The sequence below is a fragment of the Sarcophilus harrisii genome, chromosome 5 (genome assembly GCF_902635505.1).
Source record: "Sarcophilus harrisii chromosome 5, mSarHar1.11, whole genome shotgun sequence".
NCBI classification, from domain to species: domain Eukaryota; kingdom Metazoa; phylum Chordata; class Mammalia; order Dasyuromorphia; family Dasyuridae; genus Sarcophilus; species Sarcophilus harrisii.
The window spans coordinates 285,312,780-285,338,464 of NC_045430.1; the positions used below are offsets into that span (position 1 = coordinate 285,312,780).

At 38.0% G+C, this 25,685-nt stretch overlaps 1 long non-coding RNA gene across 7 annotated transcripts in view; it reads right to left on the minus strand.

The window, feature by feature from the left end:
- LOC116419644 overlaps window positions 1–17,181 on the minus strand; it is a 97,399-nt gene extending 80,218 nt beyond the window's left edge. For 2 of the 7 annotated variants that reach the window (XR_004229910.1, XR_004229909.1), the window contains exons 1-2: window positions 16,933–17,179; window positions 15,742–15,829 (exon numbers count right to left, since the gene is read on the minus strand). This is a non-coding gene — a long non-coding RNA (uncharacterized LOC116419644). Of the gene's footprint in view, window positions 1–1,155; window positions 1,312–15,741; window positions 15,830–16,932 lie in introns of those variants that run through there. The other 5 variants (XR_004229911.1, XR_004229906.1, XR_004229907.1 and 2 more) reach the window with 5 other exon arrangements.
- Window positions 17,182–25,685: the final 8,504 nt, after the last annotated feature.

Below are 25,685 nucleotides of genomic sequence, written 5' to 3' on the forward strand. Positions count from 1 at the left end.
AAGCATGTCTATAAACCATCCTTCTTTGAGCATGCCCTCAATTCACCAGAGGCATAGTAACCCATTCAAAAGCATACAACAAAGCAAAGAAAATGAAAGAGAGGCAGTTATGGTAGAACCTTGTCCATCCTTTACCAAAGGTCTCAGAAGAGACTGCATTGTATGCTCTGAGAATCAAATCAGCTTTCTTCTTCAAAAAATTTGCCCTTTCCATATTCTAGTAGGAGCATCCTGGAAGAAGAAAGAACATTATCTAGGGAAAGGAGAACAAGATTGGGCATCAGGACCTCCTAATTTTATTCACCAACTTGGTGAAGGTTCAAATAAAACTTGTTTGATCATCTGCACAATTAGTATGAAAACACTTGAATTAGCTACCCGGGGTGGGGGGGTAGGAGGTGGGGTAGAAGAGCCAAAGGCATTGACATAACTTCAAGTGATCTAGATGCTGACACCAGAAAATTGGGTACCCTGGACAAGCTTTGAACTCCTGCTTTTGGGGCATGGTAGCCAACTGAAGGGCAACTCTGAAACCTTGCTCTATAACACAATGCTACTGAGAACGTGACCAAAGGAATCTCTTCATCTAAGAGAGAAAAGAAGTTCCTGCCTTGGGGGGAGGTCTTAAGATCAGGCTGTACCTGAATTAGCCAAAAATTCTGAAGAATAAGTTCTGCTTATCTTGAAGGGCAGATTTATGGAAGAGGGTTAAGACTTCTTCCAATTGTTTCCAAATAGAAGAACCAAACACAATAGGATGATATTTCATACAACAAAATTAGCCTTACTGTAAGGAATAATTGGAACTCTTTAAAGTCAGATGCAATGCTTGAAAAGTTTGGAAGTGAGTTACCTGTCAATGGCAATCTTCAGGGGAAGACTGGAGGGCTTGGTGAACAAAGGGCAAGAAATACTAGAAGGCACAGCCACATAAAGTATCTTTTATAAACTGGATTATACAATGGCTGAATTTTTTAAGCTCTGGGGTCTGACAGTATGTAACATTCCCTTCTTCTAGTGACACTTTAAACTTATTGACAAAACTTTAAAATAGTAAACTTCTAAGGTAGGAAATGACAGAAATGGTCAGAAATCCTAGTTGAAAGCTTATCTTCTTTGGGATTAGAAAAGCAATACCTTCAAATAAGATTGTTATATACCATTTTAATGTGATATTTTTTGCTGTCTTTCCAAAAGGATAAAGATTGAGGCTGCTTCAGGGCAAGGCCTGTGGTTTCTGTGATTTAACCTGAATTACATGTTTCTTGTTCCCAGGACAGCCTTTGTCAGCAGCAGAAGGTTTAAGAGGAACTAAAATAAAGAAAGAACAAAAAGAAACTGAACAAACAAATGAGATGATGAAGCCCAGGTCAGTGTGGTGAATAGGAATAATGCACTCAATAATTATATTATGAGAGAGAGAGAGAGACAGTGATAGACAGAGAGAATGACAGAGATAGAGACAGAGACAAACAGAGGCAGATACAAAAAGAGAGAGAGAGAGAGAGAGAGAGAGAGATGGGGGAAGGGAAGCAGGGAAGGAAGCACCGAAGGAAGGAGGAAAAGATTGAGGGAGAGGGAGGGAGGTGGAGAGGGAGGAAGGTAGAGAGGAAGGAGACAAGGGAGAAAGGGAGATTATGAACAGAAGAACAGAAGACAAAGGAAAAAGACATTCTTTTCTTAAAGATGTCAGTTTTCCAGTTGGTGTAATATGCCATACTACATAGGAAACAGAGAAATAAGCCACTCTCAGCCAGTCCCCCCAAAAGCTGGCTATTTTAATAATGATTATTCAGGTTCTTTTGTTCTACAAGATGTGATTTGAAAGGCACATTCCTATTCAGATATTAGGACTGGGATACTTGTGACCTACCTCCTAATATATAAAAACAAGCCATCCTTGGGTACCTCCTTGAAGCTTCTCCAAACATAGTCATTCCTTGTCCCCTTCATACCTCCATGACCTGGTCTGGTCAGCACTAAGAATGAAGGCTGCAACTTTACTTTTTTTTTTTAAATGATCTTTTTGATCCTTAGCAAAACAGAATATCTTTTGGGCCTATAAATTCTGTTCCTACTCTCTAAGGTATCTTAAAGGTAAAAAAATCGAGGTCTCAATGACCGAATGCTCAGTCCTGTCTTTCAATATTAGAAATAAATCTCATCTTTCCCTTCTGAACATTTTTTCCTTGTGAAAGAGCTTATAATTATAATGGGAAAATTATTTTAATGAAGGGAATGATTAAAATAATGCAGTGGATTAATCAGAAGTACTTCCAACTCATAAATCAATGGCCAAATTCAACGACTCACTGCTGTTATAAAAATACCTAAAGATTTTCTAAAATGGGAAATACCACATAAAACTGGGAAGCCCCAAATTGGTACAAGTCTTAAAGGTTTCAACTAGAAACAATACTAACTCAATAAAACTGCATTTAATTATGTCTTTTCATTATGCATTAAAATTAATCAGTGCTTCCTTTGTGTTTCTCCTCTTCTGCAGAACATGTGGGTCCAGATGGTTTTCAAAGACTGTAATTTCAGGGGATTTTAAACAACACATTCTTATTCTGTAATAGACGGCATTTGATCCTCATTTGATGTTGGTTCCTGGAAAATCCCTACCTTTCAAAATTCATGAGAGGATTTGAGTGGTAATCTAAACAGCTGGTCATTTTCCTGCTCAATTCATTTAAATCCAGCCAAGAAAAAAAATAAAAGAAAGAAAGAAAGAACAAAGCCAGTTTTTTAATAGGGTTAGAACTTCGAGGCCCTCATAGAGATAATGGTATAAAATTCCAATTGGGCAACTTCTTGACACGTCAACAATCTCAGCTCAAGAAAATCTACTTGTAAGGAACAAATGTCAATTGCTGGTAACACAAAGAATGCAGCAAAATGTCAAGAATTCACAAGGTAAAATAGAAACATTACTTTGTTGGTCTTCATGAGCCTTTTGGGAATAAAAATAATATGCAGGATACTGCAGCCGATGATGCTGGGATATTAGATGAAGATTATGCAGTCTCTCTGCACAGTTCTAAGAGCAACATTTGAGGGAATACATGTACCAAGTAGAAAAGAACTAGGTGAGTAGCTGGCAACACAAGGAGGTGTCTGATATCCATCCAGTGTGTAGTTGCAGAAGCAATTGGGGGCTTTTAGCTTGGAAAATAAAAGTAGAGCAAAATATTTGAGGGACTATCATTTGGGAGAAGCAATAGACTTGGATTGATTCCTGTGAGTTTCATCTCCCTAGCACAGGAAGTGTCTAAGCAAAGGCTGAGTGACATTGCCCCAAAAGGAAATACTTACCTTGACTAGGTTTTGGATATAGATAATCTGAACCTTTTGCCAACTGTGTGCAATGGGGTGGGAGCTACTGTTATCTTTCCTTTCTTCTAGTTTCTTTTGTATTGTTTTTCCTAACTTCTTTCCACATGTGGTGTTATGTTTTCTGCTCCTGTGCTATCCCCTCTGTATGGAACACATCCCTTCTTCACCTCTGCCTTGTGGAAGACTTCCTGGAAAGCATAAGCTAAGAGATACTTCCTATGAATAAACCCTTTTTTTTTTTGATACCTCAGTAATAAGCATTTTCTGACTAGAAAAAATACTTAGACTTGTTTTTTACATTTATTTACCAGGCCATTCCACTCTCTTCAAAGTCTAAGTTTCCTGAGAGCAAAGCTTATTTTGTTACTGACTGTGTATTCCTAATACATAGTACAAATCTGGACCAGAGTAGGAACTTAAGAAATGGGTTTGAATTGATTCTTTTTGGTACTTTGCACCAGATCATGTTAACTGGGTGATAATAATCATCCAAATCAAGACAAGATATGAATTTTCAGGAGGCACACACTCTTAGGGTGCCTACCTACATTGTTGATGTTTGAGATAGGAATGTTTGGTCTTTATGGCCTTCCTTGTGGAAAGTTTCCCATCAGCTACAATTACAATCACTACCAAGGAGATATCAATTGATCCATTAATAGATAATCTATTTTACAGGAAGCTGAGGATAGGAATAATTGAAATAGAAACACCTCCTTCTCTAGAGAATCTCTTCTCTTAATTGGGCTGGGGGTGGAGGATAAAGAAATAGAAAGAAGACAGCCACACAGACAAAATGAAAACAAGCAAGTTCAAGTCCAAGGAAGTTTGAGAGAGTGAGCTGAGGAGAAGCAGTTCCAGGGGGAGCAGGGCAGGTTGAGATTATGGTGCTTGAATTTGGAACTATGCAGAAAAAAGTTATCAAACTGTGTATACTTGTGAAGACCAAGTTAGCCCCCTGGATACCTTAGAATCATCCAGAGGCAGGATAAGCAAAAGTCCTTGGTCTTTATTCTTGGTGTTTAGGGGTAGAAGTGAATTGGATGGACACAAGATCTCCACGACCTCTCCTCTTCCCCTACTGCCCAAAAGTGACTCTGGTTAGTCTTACTCCACCCTCTAGCCCCTCCTACAATTCTCTGCATACACCAATTATCGAGCCAACACAGAGTAGTGGGAAGGGCCATTTCCCAAGCATATGCTAATAGAGTATTGTCCAATTTGTAATTAGCCTGTAGTGCTAGGTTATTCGACCTCAGTGCATCAACTCAAGAGTTTCAGCCTTTTACACATACCCTTTGACCCAGCAGTGTTTCTACTGAGATTATATCCCAAAGAGATATTAAAGGAGGGAAAGGGATCCACATATGCAAAAATGTTTCTGGCTGCCCTGTTTATAGTGGCAAGGAACTGGAAACTGGTTGGATGCCCATCAGTTGGGCAATTGCTGAATAAGTTATAATATATGAATGTTATGGAATATTATTGTTCTGTAAGAAATGAACAGCAGGATCAATACAGAGAGGCCTAGAGAGACTTACATGAACTGATGCTATAGGGAGTGAGCAGTACCAGATCACTTACACGGCAAGAACAAGGCTATATAATGATCAACTCTGATGGATGTGGCTGTCTTCAACAATGAGAGGATCCCAACCAGTTCCACTTGTTCAGTGATGGAGAGAGCCACCCACACCCAGAGAGATCTCTGTGGGAACTGAGTGTGAACCACAATATAGCATTCTCACTCTTTCTGTTGTTGTTTGCTTGCATTTTGTTTTCTTTACCAGGCTTTTTTCTTCCTTCTTGATCCGATTTTTCTTGTGCAGCAATATAACTGTATAAATATGTATACATATATTGGATTTAACATATTCTAACACATTTAACATATATTGGACTACCTGCTATCTACAGGAGGGGGTGAGGGGAAGAAGGGAATAATTTGGAACAGAAGGCTTTGCAAGGGTGAATGTTGAAAAATTACCCATGCATATGTTTTGTAAATGAAAAGCCTTAATAAAAAAAATAAAAAAAGTAAAGAGAATATGGTACTTGAGAAGCAAAGAAAGAAGTTCTTTATAGAGGAGATGGATAAAAACCTGTTCCCAGAAAAGGGAATATCCAATACCCATTTTGGTTATATGTTTGCAATGTCAAGTTTGAAGTTTCTCTAGGTCATCATCCAGTGGGAGATGTCCAATAGGCTGTTTGTAATATGGATCTGAAACCCAGAAGTAGGACCCTAGATCTCAGAGTCATCAATATAACAAAGATAATCAAACCTCTGGGAGCAGATGAAGTCATCAATAGAAGGGAAAGAGACAACAGGAAGGCATGCTGGCACAAAAAAAATGCCAGATTAAATGGACTTCTTTTTTTCCTGGTGAAGATCATAGATCAGTGACTGCAGATTTGGAAAGGCATCAGAGATTTGTTGCCTTAGAATCAATGCTACTCATTGGAGTCCAGTAACACGGCACCATAAATATCAAATGGGGCCTCAAGAGACCCACGTGGACTTGTACTTGAATCATTCAGGTTGTCAACTAAACATTCATGAGTCTGGTGTTTTTAGGCTGGACCCATTTTTTTCTATATCACTATCACAATATTGATCAATATGACTTTATGAAATACATGAAACCTTTGAAGACATGGCTTCTTCTAAAATTTGAGTATTAACAAAGAGACATTTAACAATAAGATAAGAAGTTTCTATTGCATAAGCCTTGAAAACTCTAAGGGCAATAGTACTGAAAAATATAATGAGAGCCACCATTTCTATAATGTTGTGAAGGCATCACATATAACATACCACTAGATCTTAACAACATTAAGAGGTAGGTTCTATAGTCATTCCTATTTTGCAGGTGAAGAAATGGAGAATGAGAAGTTAATAATTTTCCTATTTGACATGTAATTTATAAGCACCTAAAGCAGGGTTCAACTAAGTTCTCCCTCAGTCCAAGTCAAGGTCTCTTTCTATCATGATACCTCAATTTAGCTATATTGACCAATAGGTAGGTTGAAAGGTAAACCAGTCGAATCTCCTGTGGAAAATAAAAACAGCTTACATTTATGTAGTACTTCCTATATGCCAGCACTGGACTAAAATCTTTACAATTATTATCCCACTTGATTCTCACAATAATGTTGGGAAGGAGAAGCTATTGCTATCATAGTTTTACAGATGGGGAAACTGAGGCAAACAGCAGTGAAATGATTTGCCCAAGATAATACTACTAGTAAATGTCTAGATCCTGACTCTCTTATTCAATATATTTACAACCTCATCCAGCTTTGTTTCAGTCCCTAACAATTAACAAGCATACCATATATGATTTTGTGTCTGTCATTGATCATGAAAATTAGCACAGTGCCTACCATGAATCCCATGAGCACTTCCCTACAGACCTCTTTCCAAGTTCACATTGAACCATTCAAGATTATTCTATAGTCTGGAATCAGGGATTCCTGAGTTCAAATCCATTCTGACACTGGATCTCTTGGTCCTGCTCATTTCACTCAGCATCAGTTCATGTAAGTCTCCAGGAGGATGATTTCAGAAAGGCCTGGAGAGACATGAAGTGATGGTGAATGAAGTGAGTAGAATCAAGAGAACATTATACATTGTACATGACAACCACAAAATTATGTAATGATCTATTCTGATGGATGTGGCTCTTTTCAACAGTGAAGTGATTCAAGCCAGTTTCAATGGTCTTGTGATAGAGCCAGCTGCACCTAGAGAGATGACTGTGGGGACTGAGTGTGGTTCACAACATAGCATTTTCAACATTTTTTGTGGTTGTTTACTTGCATTTTGTTTTCTTTCTCATTTTTTTTCCTTTTTGATCTGATCTTTTTGTGTAATATCTCAATTGTGGAAATATGTCTAAAAGAATTGCATATATTTAACATATATTGGACTACTTGTTATATAGGAGAGGGCTGGGAGAAGGCAGGGAGAAAAAAAATTGGAACACAAGGTTTTGCAAGGGTGATATTTTCTTATGTTTTCAAAATAAAAAGCTTTAATAAAACAAAAAAGAATAACATGAGATAATTTTTCAAGTCTTTAGTCAAAATTTATGTCAAGGGCATATACACAGCCTTAGTGACTACTTATCTTTGGTCTATCATACAGATAATCTTTTTAACATCTGAGAGGACTAACTATTGCACATCTGAAGCACCTCAACAAGGCAACTCTGACCTATGTCTTTGCCACCATATATCCAATTACATAAGACATCTTTGGTGACTCTCAGATGGCTTTGTCCTCCTTCAGATCCTTTGTTAGCCCAGATTATGACCCATTCATACCTTTTCAGGCCCGACAATGTCTATCTACAGATGAACTCCCCATTGCACTAGGGATTTTCCTTTAGATCACTTTACATTTCATGGACATCAAGGCAGAGCCCAGACTATTTATATACTATTTGTAGACATCATGTGTAAGGGAAAGAGATTTACATTTATGCCTTCATTTGCCAACATTGTTTTACTCATGGCTACCATGTTGCTGTAATACCTACTGAATTCTCTTGCAACAAGAATTGTTCATATTTCAAGTCTACTGTATTCCATGTTGTCTCCCAGAGTAGGCACCTTCCGTGTACCAATAGTAAATGGAATTATCTTTACAGAAGTCAGTGTGTGTGTACATGTATGTATATGTGTGTGTGCATTTCTACCACAGAGTGGGATACATGTCTGCTGTGGTAAGCAGGCCAGGGTTGGGTAAAGGAGACAATTTTTAGGCCATTAATCCCTTTCTCTCATTGGGAAGTGAGCATTGTGGTCTTTCATAGACTCTTCGGACACTGCCAAACCCCACTGCTGTTTCAGTTGAGTGGAAAGGTAATCCCAAGATCTGGCTTGTGACTATATCTGTACCTACTGTTTTATCCCTTTCTTGTCAGCACAGGACTTTGAGATACGTAGAAATGGTAGAATGGCATGTGTGATGTCTTAATTTGTGCATAAATTGGATTTAAGGAAGCAATGTTGCACAAACTCATTGATGTCACCCTCTCTTTCAGTCATCACGGTCCAGTGGTGATGGCTCGAGATGCAGTGGATATCCTCAGTGTGTTTGATGTCTCACTAAGCTTTCAGTGCTTCAGCCGCCTTCATGGCAAATCGTTCTCATCCACCCATTCTACCTAGGTAAGTTTTCACATCCTTAGGATAGATACTGTGCTCCCCTCCCCAATTCACCAAAGGGTCTGAGACCCTCACTTACTCCCAACCTAGTTTATCCCTTCTGCTTAAATAGTTTACTGGGATGAAACCACTAAGCATACTACTACTTCTTGGAGCTACAGGTCAGAGTCAGGTGGATTAAGTGAACACCAGAGATGGAAAACAGACCTGAAAATGGCTCAGCAGCTCTCACCCCAGAAGTGCTAGTCTTCTCTGAGCACACCCTGCACTCCATAGTCACATACTTTTCCTCCAATCAATGTAGAAAAGGCCAATTCCTCTTATTTTTACTACCCATTGTGATCAGAAATAGGGCCTCTGCAGTAGAAGTCCTTAAAGAAAGAGTTTTCATAATTCTAGGAGAAGGACACTTCTCTGATCCAAAGTTATCTGAAACTCCCTCATGCTTCCCAGAATCCTCTCTCTGTATGTCTATGTATGTACCTATATGTGTGCAAGTGTGTAAGTGTGTGTGTGTGTGTGTGTGTGTGGTTGATCTGCTCTTGCTCAACCTGCACTGTCCTTATATTGACATTTCTTTGCAGTGATTTTCCAAACTTCAGACTTGAGCTGCAGTCAGGGTGCTCCATACCTACTGGGTAAATGTGTCACATTAATTGATGCTGTCACTGAGACAGAGCAGGAGAAAATGTGATTTTTTTCCCACATAAAACTTTGTTTTTTCCTTTATTTCATCCAGTTAAGGATTTCATGAAAACAACTTTCATGATGTTCAACATCCAATGCCAGTTTAACTTCATTAAATCACTTGTATTTGAAGCTACTTCATGGGTTTGACTGTTTGGCCGCTGTCGAGACCATCAATAGTGTGAAAGGGGTAACAATTTGTACAAACAAAACTAATGCATAAGAAGCAATAAACTGGGGGAAAATTTTACATTCAAGAGTTCTGGTAAAGGCCTCATTTCTAATATAGAGAGAATCGACTCAAATTTAAAAGAAGTTAAGCATTCTCCAATTGATAAGTGGTCAAAGAATAGGAACAGACAATTTTCAGATGAAAAAACTGAAACCTAGTCATATGAAAAGATGTTCTAAATCACTATTGGTCAGAGAAATGCAAATTTAGGGCAACTACTACACTCCTATCCTATTGGCTAAAATGGCAGGAAAAGATAATGATGAATCTTGGAGGGGATGAGGGAAAACTGGGACACTAATGCATTGTTAGTGGAATTGTAATGTGATCCAATCATTCTGGAGAACTATCAAATTGGGCATACCCTTGGATCCAGCAGTGTTTCTACTGGGCTTATATCCCAAAGAGATTGTAAAGGAGAGAAAGGAACTCACATGTGTAAAAATGTTGGGCACCCCTCTTTGTAGTGGTAAGAAACTGGAAACTGAGTGGATGCCCATCAGTTGGAGAATGGCAAAGTTATGTTATATGAATGTTATGGAATATTATTGTTCTATAAGAAAGGATCAGTATGCTGAGTGAAATGAGCAGGACCAGGAGATCATTCTATACTTCAACAACAATATCATATGATGACCAGTTCTGATGGACCTGGCCATCCTCAGCAACGAGATCAACCAAATCATTTCCACTGGAGCAGTAATGAACTGAACCAGCTATGCCCGGAGAAAGAACTCTGGGAGATGACTAAAAACCATTACATTGAATTCCCAATCCCTATATTTATGCCCACCTGCATTTTGAATTTCCTTCACAGGCTAATTGTACAATATTTCAGAGTCCGATTCTTTTTGTACAGCAAAATAACGGTTTGGTCATGTAGACTTATTGTGTATCTAATTTATATTTTAATATATTTAACATCTACTGGTCATCCTGCCATCTGGGGGAGGGGGTGAGGGGGTAAGAGGTGAAAAATTGGAACAAGAAGTTTGGTAATTGTTAATGCTGTAAAGTTACCCATAACCTGTAAATAAAAGGCTATTAAATTAAAAAAAAGATTAAAGAACTGGAAAAAAAAAAGAAAGGATCAATAGGATGATTATAAAGAGACCTGGAGAGACTTATATGAAGTGATGCTGAGTGATATGAGCAGAACCAGGAGATCACTATACATGTCAACAAAAAAATTATACAACAACAAAATCAGTTCTGATAGACGTGGTTCTTTTCAACAATGAGATGATTCAAGTCAGTTCCAATGATCTTATGATGAAGAGAGCCATCTACACTCAGAGAGAGGACTATGGGAACTGAGTGTGGATCACAACATAACATTTTCCCTCTTTTTGTTGTTTGCTTGTATTTTGTTTTCTTTCCCATTTTTTTCCTTTTGGATCTAACTGTGCAGCAAGATAATTGTATAAATAGGTATACATACATTGGATTTAATTATATTTTAATATGTTTAACATATATTGAATTATTTGCCATCTGTGGGAGGAGTTGAGAGGGGAAATTTGGAACACAAGGGTCAATGTTAAAAATTACCCATGCATATGTTGTGAAAATAAAGAAAAGAAAAGAAAAGGGTAACATATTAAATTAACTGAGCCAATCACTGATATTTCTAGATGGAAATGAATTTGTGACTCAACCATCATACTGAAAGTAATGTCTTCTGCCTCTTAATACCTTCATGGCCTTAAGTTGGGTGTTGGGAGAAATGGCATGCATAAAAAGGGCAGTGATAGTTTTTTTTCCACATTCTGCCCTGCTCAGATCACATATGGTATACTGTGTCCAGAGACTGTCCAAAGAGGAAGACAGGGAAATACTTTGAGATGCTTGAAGGAACCTTAGGTGGAAAATACTAAGCTTCAAACATTTGAAGACTTCTCACCTGGAAGACTCAGTTTCCTGGCATGGCACTGGTATCCATGTTTTCACAGGCATACAACAATGAAGTCAGCACAAGATCAGTAGACCTTCAGCTTGGTAGTCAGTCTAATACCTTTCCTCTCCCACACTGACCTTCTTAGCTTCCTAAATATTGAGCTAACTCTGGCAAGATGTGTGTCAACCTCACAAGCATTGTGGACATCCCTGGAAAATATACTTCCAGAGTAAGAAAACTTGATGATTCTACATATAGATGATGTGGTGTTGGCTGATGGAGTACCTGTATTTTCTTGGTGTGGTTAGGTCAAAATTAGCACAATCAGCAGAGAATCTATCCATACTTTGTCACATCTTCACTTCAGGGGTTGCACTGAGTGCACAATCATTCATAAATCAAAAGCCCCACACCAACAGTTCCTCCACTTTAGTCTTGACTTGTAGCCTTTCCAAATTGAACAATTTACCATCAGTGCAATAACTAATTGATGATTTGTTTGTTCTCACTGAAAGTGTTTGATAACTTGGCTGAAAACATCATGCTAAAAAGCATGGAAGCAAGCACACAGCCCTGTCCCACTCCACTGATGACTCAGAATTGTCTTAGGAAGATCCTGAAGATCACCTGGCAGATGAGATACAGATACTGACATTCTTTCTCAAACTAAACTGCCAAGCATTCAGCTCTCCTGCAGAAGCACAACTCTGTGGGCTGGCCATGTTGTCCGAATGCCAAATGCACGCTTGCCAAAAAGACAATTTGACAGAGAACTCACTCAGAGCAAGCACTCATGTGGTGATCAGAAATAGCAACGCAAGAACATTCTTAAGGTCTCTCTTAAGAAGTTTAGAATTCATAGTCATGGAAGATACTGGCCCAGGTCCACATAGTCATGGTGTACCCTTCTTACAGAAGGGGCTATGCTTTATAAGCAAAGCAGAATTGAAGGCGCTCAGAAAAAAAAACACAAGATGTGCAGTTAGAGAATCACATGACCTATTTGTGTCCAACCTGCAGTAGAGCATTTTGAGTTCATATTGATGTCTGATCAAACAGACACAACCAACAGACACACTGTAACCTGACTCTAACATAGTGATGTCATTTTGTTCTTCAAGAAAAAAAAGTACAACATCAAATTAACCAACCAGCCTAGTAGATGCAATCCCTTTCTTCTCTTTTAAACCAAGGGGCACAACTAATAACAATGGATTTAAAATAAAAAATAAAAATTGAGTCTTGAGGCAAATAAAAATATGCCCAAATAATTAGAGCTGAATTCAATAAGTTGACACTATCTGGGGACTGGGGTTTACCATCAGCGCAGGTTTTCAAAGGCTTTGGGACTTGGGACAAAGTTTGGGACACAGATCCTTTCTGTAGCTAAATTGCTAAGCATTCAAACTCTACTTCCCTGATTGCAGCATGTTGTTTGGATGCCAAACATAAATCTATCCAAAAGACTACTTTACAGAGAACTCACACTATACAGGTGCTCACATGGTGGCCAGAAATGATTTAAGGATACTCTTCATGTCTCTGAAGAACTTTGGAATTAATTATGTGACATGAGACACTCTGGCCAAGGAATGCACAACATGGGGCACCCTCCTGAAAGAAGGTGCTGCGCTCTATAAGTGATGCAGAACTTCAGAAATGTGAGGTGCACAAATTTAGAACCATCTCCAGTCCAAATGTCCATGCAGAGTATTTGTAGCTGAGCTTGAGTAGAGGGTTCCCAGCTCATCTTGGTCTGATCAATCACAATCAAGCACACTATACCTTGACTCCAATATAGTAAGGCCATTTTGAGAACAAAGCAAGTACCAACCAGGCAAATGATGCCTAGATCTTTGTATCCAGCCTTACACATTGTCCTAAGTTCCATTCCAAAATAAACATGGTACAAGGAAGGGTATCTCCAGTTTGATGATGTGTGAATAAACCAAATTCAGATTTATAAAGCCATAGATTTAAAGCTAGAAGGGAATATAGAAGCATGTTACATATAAAAAAGTTGATTCAATTGAAAGAGGCCTTTGAAGCTGTTGAAGTTAAGTCTTTCCTGAAGAAAACCAAAGTCCCTCAAAATATCCCAAAACACCATTGCCCATTCCCTGCTTTACTGTATCAATATTGGAACATCCAACATACATTCTCTCCTGAGGCAATTCATTCCACTTTGGGACAGGCCACATTAACAGGAAATATTTCCTACAAATGAAAAAGTTTCATATAACTTGGACAAGTTCTTTCCAGTTAACTTGATCACATGTTATTGGAAAGTTAGTTATGATTAGACTAGACTTAGGAGCCTTAAGTCCAAGGGAATTCCAAAATGTTGCTTTATTATCACATTCCATTGAAATGAATAGCCAGATATGTTTTTTCAATACCCCAAGCTATATGAATTGAGTCTCAGAGTTCAATGAAATAATTGCAAATCATTCCATTCAAAGGAAGAGGTCTGCTGGTAATTCCTCTTCAATATATTTCTTCTTCAGTTCCTTGTCACTGCTCAGATTTCCACAAGAACCACCATTATATTCAGCAAAGGAAAGGAAGGGAGGGAAAAAGAGAGAGTGAGGAGAGGAGTTGGAGAAGGAAAAGATGAGACAGAAATAGACAAAGAGACAGAGACAGAGATAGGCAGATAGGGAAAAAGACAGAGAGGGAGGAAAGAAGGGGGAAGATAGAAAGAGAAACAGACAGACATAGAAAAAGAGAGACAGAGAGAAAGGAAGAGAGAGACAGAGACAGGCAGATTGAGAAAGACACAGGGAGGGATGGAAGAAGGAAGACAGAAAGAGATAGAAAGAGACAGAAACAACACACAGAGAGAAAGGGAGAGAAAGAGAAAGAGGGAGAAAGAGTCAGAGAGAGAGAGACAGAGAGAGAGACAGAGAGAGAGAGACAGAGAGATAGAGAAACAGAGTTAGTTCTGTTTTTCTTCAAGCTTAGGCAATAAAGTACATGTAGGAGTTTTTGCCTGTAATTTAATGACCAGACAGTAGTGAAGTGCTCCTCTGAGGAAGTGAATTGTGACTGCTCTGGGGAAAGAAAGCTGTTCTCTCTAGCAGTGATTATAGGGAGCTTTAGAGATATTTTGCTTAGTTGCTCAGCCACATCTTGATCCTCGAAAGAGAAGCTGAACTAAATTGTTGCTGCTGTCCTGGGGGTGAAGGTGGGGAAGGCTCCAAAAGAAAGCTTTTGAAAAGAAATACTTGGACTTCAGCAACTGATCAGACCATTTTTCCCTGATGAATGAGTTCTTTTTTCTACAATTAACCATTAAAAGGCTGAGGGTGATTGCTTTCTTTCGCTGTCATCTTCCTGTTAAAATCTCATCATCTGCTCCCTTTTCAACATGATGATCAGCTGTTTGTAAAGGCATCGGATGTGGAGGGTCTGGATATGGGATGCATTGGGATGGGGACCTGCACAGCTAGTAGGATTGTCAGGCCACCTAAGTGATTGACACTGAAGTTCAAATTTGTTTTGCAGAACTGAAATGTTTAGCAGCCCTAGCCCAGTGGAAAAGCAAATGATTAAGTTATGAAGTTAGTTCTGTTGCAGACTGGATTTTTCCAACAAAATAAGATGTTTTCTCCTTGCGTTTCCTCTAATCCAGCTACATGTTGCAGAAATCATAACACAAACCAATTGGATGTGATTTTCAGAAGAAAGAGAGATGCTCAATGGGACACAAAAGACAGCTTCACCTTCTGGTTGCCATGATACCGTGTAGGTACCCATTTTCTTCAGTCACTTAAATACCTTTAAGTAAATGAAAATCCCTCCCTTGGGATTTCTCAGCAGGAGTCCAGCTCCATTTTGATAGAGATCTTAGTTCAATCCAACACAACTTGTAATGTCAATCCTGTGTAATTGGAACGAGTGGGAGAAAACCAAATTATCAGTTCTGTAGAGATGCAAAAGGAATGTTGTTCAAAAGGAGAAAAAAAGAGAGAAGAGGAAGGAAAAAAAAGGCCTAAATGTTCTGTATCACACTGATTGTTTCCTGATCCAAGTCATTTTTATTAGAATCTCTGGGTGGTTTTTGATGGTTCCTTTGCAATAATTAAGGGGTGATGGGGAGTAAAACAAAGATTGTTTTCAGTCTGTTGAAATATGATTTCACAAAGTAGAAAAGAAATATGATGAAAAATAAGACAAAGGAAATTCTAACTATTATTGTGGGGCCACCAAATCCATTATTGTGAAAGATATAGTTGATTCTCCTTTGTGGATTTAGCTTAATATGTTCATCCACTTTATGAAATCATAGAACAACAAGGCAAAAAAAAGTTTTGTCCTAAAATGATTTAAATACAGACATAAACATACATATACACCTATACATACTATAGGTGAATGCAACTTTAAAAAACAAACAATTAAAACTTACTGGAATTTTGTGGCTGAGAGTCATGTTTGTTGGTCCCCAAAGTTCCATGGAATTCTGATCTCCCCTTCTTTCTTGTTCATCCATCTTACTTGTAAAGGAAAAAAAATGCTCTCAAGCAAGGAATAGTCATAGAGAGAGACTCTAGATCCATAATTCATTCTCTTCTTATCTTTTACCCACCTTTTTTCCATCATTCAAGCAGATCATCTGCTCACATTTTTGCTGAAATGTGACATCTATGACACATAAGATGGACATAAGTCATAGTTATGTGTGTCATATATGTCAGTTCATGGGTGAGCTGGGATTTGGACCCATGTTTTTCAGGTTCTAAGGCAGCTCTCTATGTAGAACATCCCACATTCTCTTACTAAATGTTTATTGAATTCTCAAAATAAATTAGGTTCCAATCAAACTACTTTCTAGTTATTAATCCAGTATGTGAATTAAACTAAATAGCACCTAATCGAAGAATCCTCATTCTTCCACTGTAAAAGTGATGCCCTCTTAAAATCTTTGAAAGAACTAAAGGTTTATGGTGAAAGGAAAAGTAGAGAACTTTCTGATAGAAAAGGGAAAGTCTTTGCCTTTCCTCCCAAGGCTGGGAAGTAGGAATGCCTTAACTGAACATAATGGAGTCAAAAAGTTAGTGAATATGTCTCTGGGGCAGAGATTGCTTTCATCCCTAGATCTCCAGTCAGTGACTTACAGAGGATTCTCAAAGGACTATTGAAAATTAAAGTGACTAAACTGAAACTAATCAGCATAAGACAATCTGGAGAAAAGTGATAAGCAAATGGACTTTTGAACAAAGAATAACATGAAAATGAAACATTAACCTCTCAACTCCAACCCCAGAGATGTTTTTCTATGGAAAGTCCAAGGGTTAGGTTCATTCAAAGAGAAGTTTCTGCCCACTCTAAATTAAGGGGAGTCAGTAACTAAAGTCAAGTCAATGTGCATCTGTTAAATTTCATCTGAGGTCCAATTCCTGTGCTCAAACTCCACTTTAAAAGAATTTAGTTTGTACCCTGTGGCCTTCCTGCCCAGAAGTGGTGGCTAGTTCAAATTTAGCTACTTACCTAAAAAAGAATATGCTCTGTGTCCAGTTATATTTCTGACAGAGAGAACTAAGAAGATGATATAAGAAAATATTTAGGGAGAAAGCATCAGCCTTCCTACTCAATTTACCTTTTACCCCTTCTTCTAAGTCTTCCCATACACCTGTTATCAGAGAAGCAATTTAATTGAAAATTGAAATTCTCAATGTTCTCATTTAAATTTTCTGTTTGAAGATCAAAGAGGAAAACCTGGCTCTCACAAAGATCTCTTGATTTCTCACCTTGATGGACTTCATATTGATTACAGGCTGATCCTTACAAGCTTACAAATAGCTGAGCATATAATTATCCTTATTACCCTGCATTCCACAGTCTGGCACAGTCAGTGTTTGATGTCACAGTTGTTGTGGTTCTCTGTGAGGTCAGGGGCTATTCCATCTAATGCTAAGCGGGACAAATCAAAGCCTGGAGGGGCCCTAGGCTTTGTGGTGACGATCCATTGCCCAGCCCTGCTTACAGCCTGAACTTCTCCAGGCCAGAAGCCATAGTCAACACTCACATGATGAAGGAATCATCCCAGGAATATTAGCTCTGAGAATGGAAAGACAGAAAGAAAATAGAGAAAGAAAGAAGGAGAGACAGAAACACAGAGAGAGACAGAGAGATAGGGACAGAGAGGTGGGAGGGAAGGGGGGAGAGAGAGAGACAGAAAGAGAGCATCTTTCTGTTCCAACCCTTCCTGAGCTAGGCAGAGGTATCCCAGGGTGGAGGGCTGGGATCCCTTCTCTTCTCTCCTTGTACTCATTCTTGTGCCAGGGGATACAGAGCAGCTCAGAGGAATGAACTCTTTCCATTCCCCTTCCTCCCATTAATCGAGGAAGAGAATAACTAAATTATATCCTCCATAGCAAGACAGCTCAATGGTGACAGCTTTTATAAGTGGTTTAATGGAGAGCACAAAATTTGCAGATAGGAAAACCTGGATTCAAATCCTGTCTCTAAGACTTACTTTATGACAATGAACAAGTCACTCAATTTCTATAATATTAATGATTCTGCCTCAAAATTATTGTTGTTCAGTAGTTTCAATCATGTCCAACTTTCTGAATTTCCTTGGCAAAAATACCAGAATGGTTTGCTATTTCCTTTTTCATCTCATATTACATATGAGGAAACTGAGCCAAATGGGGTGACATGATTTTCCTGGGGTCACATCACTTGTAAGTGCCTGTGTGGAATGGGTGCTAGACCCCCTTTCCCAAATTAACTAATCAGAGACATCTTCAGGTATAAAGAGGAAGCATTTATTCCCTTCAGGGAGAGGCCTGAGCACACCTGAGAGGCATCTCTACTCCCAATGTGTGCTCCTCAACCTGACAAGCTGGAAGCAGAACACTGGGTTAAATAGCAAAAGACATGAGCCTTTTCACAGGTTAAACCATAGGAAGTAACCATCACTGATCAATGATCACCAATGTTGTCTGCTTCCTATGGGTCATGCCACTTCCTGTCACTGCCCTAGGGTCTTGGCCTTTAGAGAACTTTAGGCCTAGAGATCATGTGGCTTCCTGCAACCTGAAGTCCAAGGCCTGATCTCCCAGTTCTGCAGACATCTGGGAACAGGGATCCCATGACTTGGGCCTAGTCTCCCAGACTTCTTGAGAAAGCTTCCCCGAGTCAGTCCCAGTTACATCTGAGACCAGTTTCAGTCTGCCTGATTCCAAGCCCAGGGCTCTACCACCCCATTTCTCTGCTTTCAGAATCATTAACATCTCTATTTCTCCAACTTTATTTGATCTAATGAAAGTGCCCTCTCTCGCCTAAGCTACCCAGCTGGAAACACAGAGACAGATGGCTAGACAGATGGCAGGATAAATTGTCAGATGGAAATATGGAAGGTCAGAGGTTGAGAGCCAGACCTGTGTGTATACACATGACCTCTGATCAGCTTCCACAAGGCAGTCCTTTGAGCTCTGACTCCAAGTCAGGTTGTTGGGGTAGGAGGCCCTGTGGAAAGTCCCACCAGGGGATCTTCAGCAGCTCCATAAACTTTCAGAAGAGGCCTTCACTGAAGTCAAGTTTCTGAAGTTCTAAATACTTTTGAGAACCACAGACTTTCAACCAATGGGCTGCCATTTTATATATTATCTTAATAGTTCCAAAGATTGTGTTTTATGAATATTAACCTCGTAATATAATTTGCTTGAGGGCAAGGAACAGTGATTTGACTATTGCAGATGCCCAATAAATTCTTGTTGACTGAATAAATTAGGTATATAAAACTTAGTCAATCAACTCTATATTATTAGTGATGAGATTATTGTATGTCTCATAAAGCCCTGCATTGACCTATTCTGGAATATGGATGTAACTTCTAACTTGGGGACTTCAAAACATTTCATCATGACCAGATCTGTATCAGGCCATAAATTGTGAATGCCTTTACCAAGACCTCAAAAAGAGATCCTCTAATCTCATATAACAGCTAAAATCAGATTGTTGGATAGAGACACAGCAGCAAGGCAAATGGGAAGGAAAAAAGTCCTGATGAAGGGCAGATCTTGTCTAGAGAAAGCAAAGAGGAGTCTGGAGAAAGATGAGACACATAGGGGGAAAAAAATGGAATATGGAAAAGAATTGTCCATTTCATAATTGTGAACCATGAATTGACTTTCTTCCATCCATCTTCATCCAGATATATAAACATACATGAACACAAGTACTCAGAGGCACATAGATACAAAAGCCTCCACAAATCTAGATTCCTGAAGATACATAAGCATACGTACCTTAAATGCCCACACAAATGCAGATCAGGAACTTTTCTGCAAAATTTATGTCAACACATTCTCTTTGTTAATTGAACTACAAAAATAGTTTTGCTGCTGGAGCATTTTTTTTCTTAAGAAAAGGGTTCAAATTTAAGCAATTATGAAAATTTACCTCATACCTGTATTTTAGAAGACTCAAGTTAAAACATAGGATCTAGCTAGCTTTCTAGGCTGGCTTTCTGGGGGTCCTCCAGACAGGCCTTGGTTTTAGCAGGATAGACACAATGATAGTTAGGAATAGAGTCTAGAGTCTTTATTGTCTCCTTCACAGTCTGTGTCTGTCACAGTCTGAACCAGTCTTGATCTTAGTGGACGAGTGCAGGAGGCAGGAGAGCCACCAGGAGGATGGTCCAAGATGAAGTGTTTCATTTCTAGTCCTCTCAGCCCTTAAATCCCCTATTACAGTTACATCATTTCAGCACACTGAATATGTGTGAACTAGAGAATCATTACTTCACCATACTAAGTATATGTGAACTAGGGAACCATCATCTCATCAGTTCCACTGAGTTAACAACTTGTAGGATCTTTGTTTCAAGTATACTTCTCCAGAGTTTGGCCCTCTACACTACTACCCTACAAAGGTGATGCATGTACCATGGTGAATATACACAAATATAAGATATATGAATATATAATGCAACATCATAAAGTATAATAGTGACAATAAAATTATAATTAATATGATATGCAATTACAATAAATATATAAGATACATTGATCATCGTTCAATGTATTCAAAGTAGTCTCACTTTACAAAGCTGTTATCATTCTATAAATTGTGCTCCTGGTTCTATTCTATTCACTTCACTCTGCATTAGTTCATGTATGTTTTGCTCTGACTCTTTGGAATGATATTTTTCCATATCAGAACTATAATGGTGAGTGTGTGTGTGTGTGTGTGTGTGTGTGTGTGTGTGATGCAAAAAAAAAAAAGCATATGTTTGCCCAAGTATACACACGTTATAATTATTTTTTTTCTTTTTTCTTTTCATTTTTCTATTCCTCCTGAGATGAGGCATAAGGAGGAGAGAAATTATATTTCTTTTCATTTGTTATTATTTAAATTAATGGAGGGATGGGCTAGTGCTTGAGTCAGATGTGACAGGTACTTTCAGACAAAGTCCTTGTATTGTTCATTTTTCTTAACTGTTTTACTTTCATACTGGTTTTTGTCCTTTGTTCTCAAAGAGGTCCAAAATGACATCACTATGTTAGAATCACATTACAGTGTGTTCCACTATGGCTGATCACACCAATATGAACCCAGGATGCTCTGCCACGGGTCCGACACAAATAGTCCATATGAACATTTGGGGAGGACCCTGTAACTTTGAGTAACTTGTGTGTATTTGAAGCTAATTCAATTCTATTTTGCTCCTAGAGCACAGCACCTTTCTGATGAGGGCATGCCATGAGGACAGGGGTATTCAGGAAATATTTGTGATGTTAAAACAAAACACATCAATAAAATTAGAAAAAAAGAGAGAATTTACCTCCACTTAACTATTTTTACATGCTCTTTTCCCTAAATTGAACTCCCCTCCCTTCTCCTTTCTTCCTCTTTCATTCTCCATATAGACATGCGTGTCTGCATCTGCATATACATGCATACAAACATTCATACATAAATGTGATTGTGTAGCTATATATATATATATATATATATATACACTGTATACTTATAATTATGTGTCCATATATAGAGACATGCACAGATAAATATAATCATCTACATATATACATATACAAATTTGTATTGTGTATACATACACATGAATACACATACACACACACACATATGCTTTATAAACCTTAAACAATCATTTAACTTCAAGCTCTTTATCATTATTGTCATTGTAATTATCTATTAGGCTGACCCTTGGAGCCTGGAAGGGGCCATAGTGGGTTTCAATTATAAAGTCTTCAGCTGTTGACTAAGTCTCAAAGCTGGGGCAGAATTAAGGTTCCTTTGACCTCAACTTTGCACACATTGATCATGCTCACCCTCCTGGAAGGCAAGAATGAAGCTTTTGGTGCGAAAACAAATTGTTCTCATAGACTACATTGGAAAGGAAAAGAATGAAATTGGAACCAAATTGTACTTTTTACCCTTCTGTGTTACACATATTGTTTGCCTGTATCTCTACTTCAATATGTTACAATATGTAATTTAAAATAAGTCATGTTTTATTTTCAAAAAAATTATATTTTATCAATTGAGTTTTATGTTGGTGGATATATAGGTTTCATACTTGCAAGAGAATTCAGACTCTTTAAATTAAGAAAGAAAAGTAGAAATATTCACTAAATTATTTTAATCTTATTCTTTTACTTTAAGAACATGATTTGTTGGGGCAGCTAGGTGGCACAGTGGATAGAACACTAGCCCTGAAGTCAGAAGGACCTGAGTTCAAATGTGACCTCAGACACTTAACATTTCCCAGTTGTATGAACCTGGACAAGTCACTTAACCCCAATTGATTCAGGGGGAAAAAAAAGAAAAGAAAACATGATTGCTTTAAAGAAGAACCATTTCCTTTCCCAGTCCTTTTGTTTTCGTACTCTCCCTGAGATCCAAGTTTCTCCTGGATTTGCAGCTTCCTTCTCCCCCTTTACCCCATCTCACCTGCCTTTTTAGCCTTGGTTTCACTCATAGTCCCCCAGCTCACCAGTCATTGTTGGAGAGTGGGGATCCTCATTGTTCCCCGTGGCCCCTTCTAGGCTCTTTCACTACCTCCATCATTAAGTACCCTCCTCTTCCCCATTGTGGTTGATTAAATGTAGATCTAGGTCCAGATATTCAGGATTCTGGCAGCTGTCATGAAGAACTCTTTTTGGAGAAAAACTCCATAACTCTTTCACCAAAAGAATATATTATTTTTATTAAAACTTTTTTTATTTACAAAGTATATGCATGGGTAATTTTTCCAATATTGACCCTTGCAAAACCTTTTGTTCCAAATTTTTCCCTTTCTTCCCCCCCTCCCCTCCCCTAAATGGCAGGTAGTCCAATATATGTTAAATATGTGGAAATATATGTTAAATCCAATATATGCACACATATTTATACATTTATCTTGTTGTACAAGAAAAATCAGATCAAGAAGGAAGAAAAAGAAAAATTGAGAAAGAAAACAAAATTCAAGCAAATAACAACATAGAGAGTGAGAATGCTATGTTGTGTTCCACACTGTTCTCATGGTTCTCTCTCTGGGTGTAAATGGCTCTCTTCATCACTGAAAAAGTAGAAATAATTTGAATCCTCTCATTGTTGAAAAGAGCCACTTCCATTAGAATTGATCATTGTATAGTCTTGTTATTGCTGTGTATAATGATCTCCTGGTTCTGCTCATTTCACTTTGCAACAGTTCATGTAAATCTCTCTAGGTCTCTTTGAAATCATCCTGATGGTCATTTCTTATAGAACAATAATATTTTATAACATTCATACACCATAATTTATTCAGCCATTCTTTAGTTGATGGGCATCCACTCAGATTCCAGTCTCTTGCCACTACAAAGAGGGCTGCCACAGACAATTTGTACATGTGGGTCCCTTTCCCTACTTTGAGATCTCTTTGGGATATAAGCCCAGTAGTAACATTGCTGGATCAAAGAGTATGCACAGTTTGATAACTTTTTGAGCATAGTCCAAAGTGTTCTCCAGAATGGTTGAATCTGTTCACAGTTCCACCAACAATGCATCAGTGTACCAGTTTTCCCACATCCCCTCCAACATTCATCATTATCATTTCTTGTCATCTTAGCCAATCTGACAGAAATTTTTCAGAGTTGTCTTAATTTGCATTTCTCTGATCAATAGTGATTTGGAGCACCTTTTCATGCGATTACAAATAGTTTCAATTTCTTCATCTGAAAATTGTCTGTTCATATTCTTTGATCATTTATCTACTGGAGAATGGCTTGAACGATTATAAATTTGAGCCAATTCTTTATATATTTTAGAAATTAGGCTTTTATCAGATCCTTTGGATGTAAAAATGTTTTCCCAGTTTATTGCTTTCCTTCTAATCTTGTCTGCATCAGTTTTGTTTGTATAAAACCTTTTTAACTTAATATAATCACAGTTACCTATTTTGTGATCAATACTGATATCTACTTCTTCTATGGTTACAAATTCCTTCCTCCTCCACAGATCTGAGAGGTAAACTATCCTATGTTTTTCTAATTTGTTTATAATATCATTCTTATTGTCTAGATCATGAACCCATTTTGACCTTATCTTGGTATACAGTCTTAGATGTGGGTCAAGAAGACCTAGTTTCTACCATACTAGTTTCCACTTTCCCCAGCAATTTTTGTCAAATAGTGAATTCTTATCCTAAAAGCTGAGGTCTTTGGGTTTATCAAATACTAGATTGCTATAATATATAGCAATATAGTATATATATATGTGTGTGTGTGTGTGTGTGTGTGTGTGTGTGTATGTGTGTGTGTATAGTTCTGTGAACCTAACCTATTCTACTTATCAACTTCTCTATTTCTTAGCCAGTACCAAATGGTTTTGGTGACTTCTGCTTTATAATATAGTTTTAGATCTAGTACAGACAGACCACCTCCATTTGCTTTTCTTTTCATTAATTCCCTTGAAATTCTTGACTTTTTATTCTTCCAGATGACTTTTGTTGTTATTTTTTCTAGGTCAGTAAAATAGTTTCTTGGGAGGCTAACTGGTATAGCACTAAATAAATAGATTAGTTTAGGTAGTATTATCATCTTTATTATATTTGCTCCACCTATCCAGGAGCACTTGATAGTTTTCCAATTGCTCAATCTGCCTTTGTGTGTAAAGTATTTTGTAGTTTTGTTCACATAGTTTCTGACTTTCCCTTGGCAGATAGATTCACAAATATTTTATACTATCAACACTTATTTTTGAATGAAATTTCTCTTTGTATCTCTTACAGTTGGATTTTGTTAGTGATATATAAGAATGCTGATGACTTATGTGGATTTATTTTGTATCCTGTGGACATTTTTAAAGGGATTTTTTTTTCAGGAAGATGTGTGGAATCATTTAAAGAAATTTCCAGCTTCCCTTAAGTAAACCTCATTGGTCTTCTGTTCAGCTCTCATCTCAGACCATTCTCTGTGTCATGCTTATTCCAAAATGATACTCATTCAACTGTTTGTCACAGTTTGGATAATATGCCTTCTTTTCCTCCTGTTGTCTCCTCTCTTCCACTAACACTTGAAGCCCGACTTTTTGCTTGAGTTTGGCTCTTATTTAGAAAGCTCTAAACTATTCTATGGTTTGGTATAATTAGGATAAAGTTATCCTCAAAAGGAGCCTCTTGAAGAATGTACACTAGGGAAATCCTTTTTCATTTGGACTGTTTTCATTGCAGTAACAAGCACTCCTCTCTTTGTTTTAAGCAAACTCATATTAATGCTGAGCGTCATCTCGTCAGGTTTGACAGATGAATGAGAAATCCATTGTTGCCAGAAAGTCTTTTATTCTACTCAATCAAATATTTGTTTGTATGGTTTAATTGTCATCAAACAGGCACAGTGAAGGCTTATATTCTCTTCATAATTCCTTCAGCTGTATGACTGGAAAGGTCTGCCTACAAAAGGGTGGAATTGTCAAAAGCACACCTGCTATCTTCTCAGACCCTCATCAAGAATGTTATCAGTATCAGCTCACGAAACATCTTGAAGAACAGTTATGATTTTACTGTCAAACACAGTTGAGAACTGGGGATGGAGTCAAAAAACTGTATTCCTGACTACTGAGGATGGATTATTTCATGGGCTCAGTTGTTCTGATGTATAAGATATACACTGAGTACACCACCAATGTGGTGAAAGGAGTTGGAAAACAAGGTATTAAGATAATTTAAGAAGCATCAGGTTCCTAGAAAATGCATGAAGAGACAAGAGGCTTGAGTATTACTTTCTTAAATAATAAATAAAATTATTTAGGAATATTGGCATCAGGGGACAAAATACAACTAGAAAGAATCGGTGGGTCCTTGTTAAATAGAATAGGTGTTCATACTCAAACATACAAATAGCAAGCGAGTAG